Source organism: Vicia villosa, linkage group LG7 (genome assembly GCF_029867415.1).
Source record: "Vicia villosa cultivar HV-30 ecotype Madison, WI linkage group LG7, Vvil1.0, whole genome shotgun sequence".
NCBI classification, from domain to species: Eukaryota; Viridiplantae; Streptophyta; class Magnoliopsida; order Fabales; family Fabaceae; genus Vicia; species Vicia villosa.
Window position 1 is genome coordinate 57724718 of NC_081186.1, and position 3139 is coordinate 57727856.

The following is a 3139-nucleotide window of genomic DNA, read 5'->3' on the forward strand; positions in this document are numbered from 1 at the left end:
ACTTCCATTGAAAGGGACACTTAGAAGGGTAAGTATGAATATATGGAGCGCAAATCCCAATTATCCATAAAGAGTTGACTTATTTGCAAAAAATGGCCAAGCTTGCTGACTCTTTACATAAGAAGGCATAAATTCACAACTCTCCTTCTACTTTGCTTCTCTGGGTTACTGAGCTAGATTCCTCCCTTGAGTCGGAGAAAAAATGGCGTTAGGAGGATTCCGACGTTGTTGCTAAGGAAAACCGTAGTGTGGAGGAGGACCAAAATAATCTTCAACTTGAAGTAGAGGCTCATGTTGAGGCTCTAAAGGCTCTTGAGGGAGAGGTGGCCGGTCTGAGAGAAAAGTTCCACAATTATATTCAGCAATCTATACAGGGCATTTTTAGGACCAACAAGCAAGTAGTGGAACAGGAAAAGGGTTTTTGTCCCGAAGCTACTATTCCTATTAAGGAGTTGGTTCCCTTTAAGTTTGCTCTAGAAGGGGACTCAAAAGGTGATCCGAGCACTTCAACTCCTGGAATTGCAGCTTGATCACTTCTTCTTTTGGATGTGAGAACTCTTACGACTTTGCTTTGCTTTAAGCTTTATAGTCTCAATCAGAGTTTCAGTTTTACTAGCCCCGATTGAGAAGAGTTGTTGTGCTTTCTCCATGTCACTAGGAACCGTCCTCATTCAAAGGGAAGGTTCTTGTCCCTGCCCCCAGGGCTGGCCTAGTTCATGGTGGACGCCTTTGAGCACCATTGCCTATGCTCTTAGTGTGGCAACTTCCTAATAGGGAGGTGTATCATCTACGTTGAGAAGGTGATCCTTAAGCGTGAAATGTGTCTAAAAAGACCGACTCACACCATCCTATCCAGAACACACAATATTCGTTATGGTCGCAATATTTAATAACTAAAATATCAATTATAGGAATTGCACTACAACATTAAAGAGAATCTAACTAATAGAAGCAGCTGTGAAGATACAGTGCTCTCCATTTTATTCTATATTCTTTGGTTAGTCGTGGCATCGGCAGAGACGAACTTCTCTCTATTCGCCCAATGGGATGATGGTCCGCTTGAGATCCATTTGAGCATTCTTGATCAACGAGCACCTCAATACCTTTGGGGACGTCTCCTATTGACTATCGTAGATATTTTTAGGCCACTAAATTATTTTAGGAGTAATAAATACCACCTCTTCTGAATGATGGGATGGCGACATCTAGGTTTCCTCTTCGCTTCGGGGTCGGCGCTCTCCCTAGCCCTTCGAAGCTAAACTGATAATGTGCCTATCAGAGATATGTTCAGGTTCTATTCTTGTCAAGCATATAATTAAACAAAGATGATATTTATTGAAGGGCATTTCTCCAAAGTCTTTCCCCAACCCTTATGGATTGAGCATGGATTCTTTCTTTCACCTGATCGCCTCTTTATGGATGTCTTTTTCCTCTCGTATCTCTATGGCCTCGAATTGGAAATTTTTGTTTGACATCTATTGCCTACGAGGCATCACGTAAGGACTTGCTTCGACTGTGGAAACTACTGTGACCACCGCCAGGTCCATATCTGCGATATGTGGAGCTTCCTCTTCCTTAAAAAATCATTGTGCATTTGGATTTCCAATTTTGGTTCTGTATTAGAGAGCTATGAGAAATATGTGTTTAGCTTATGGATCACTAACAAAAACACAAGCATTTTGGATCTAAGTGATGACAATGAGGTACGGTAGATAACCAAAATATCTAGTACTCTACGCCATAATGGTGTACAATATGTTTCGTGGTGAGAACTGCTCTGGCCATTGATAAATTTGTGTTTAGAATTCAGTTTGCTCTGTCACGATCTAGTAATTTTGGTGGGGGTACAAACTTTGTTTTTCACTCTGAGGTTCTTCATCTCTTGAAGAAAGTGTGTCTGTCATAGATCTACACCAGATGTCGTTACGCCAAAGAACGTGTAGATGATGGATAATTGAAGTGATGCACGATTAAGAGATTGATCAGAAACCTTTCATAGGAGATTGGAAGTAATTACATCTATTCTCCGACAATTTTAAGTGCTATCAAAAACATGAAAAAATGCTATTAAATAGCTTATTTGGCGTCAAATTTGATACAAATCTAAATTTTAATCTAGGATCATTTACTCGTTTCACTATTCGTGGAGTTTATGCAAGATTCAAGATGAATGTAATGAAAAGTGGAGATCATAAAGTATACCTTGCTTTCCATGTGAAATGATTTTATACCTTGGGTCAAGTGGAGTGAATTTGAGTTCATTTGGACCTTAACCATTTGCGCCTTTGACCGGTCCAGAACAATTATGTTGTGTCTGTGTACCCTAATTTAAGGGATACAGCCGTGTAACCAGTGTATTTGTGGTTGAATTACTTGACCATTAATGGAGATGGCATGAGAACGGGTGAGTGGTTTACTTGTTCTTCTATGTTAGGCAATGGCTTGAAGTCTTTCAAGCATGTTCGGTTAAGGTTAGCATAACCTAAACTCACATCCATCACTTCTCGAAGGATTTCTTAACAAGTATAACATGGGAGAGCCTTATGTGTAACAGTTCTTCGAGCATATTTTCAATAGTTTTAAATTTCTCTAGAGATTGCCTTTTTCTTGGTCGTGGGACGTACCAGGCGTCGAGATCGACATTCGACTGGTGGCCCACTAAGATAGGGCCTATACCGAACATTTCTTGTGGAGAAATAACAAAGAAATATGTATTAGCGCAGAGACATTTAGATAACGTGTTCATTCTCTCATAAAGGAGTTTGGATCTTATCCTCATGGATCTAGTTGGATCATCATCAACCTGGACAACTTTGAAATCATGTTCAGATTTGGTGCAACTTTTCTTTACGCGCGTCAAAGTAAAACTTTTTTACTATCTCCAAATCTCCGTTCCTTCAGTTTCTCCTTCTCCAAGCAATAGTGGTAAATCTTTCATTTCACATGGGGGAGCTACGGAATTGTTGAAAGCCAAAAGGTTTCCACCACTGTATAGTCTTAAATATAGTTGACAGAATCCTAGCTTCTCGAGTGTGTCAGTGTAGTGAATGTTACGCGAACTTATGTCGCCTACGAGGAATCTTGCTACTATGAAAACTATTATAGCTAACGGTAACTCTGCATTTGGGACTTTGTTAAT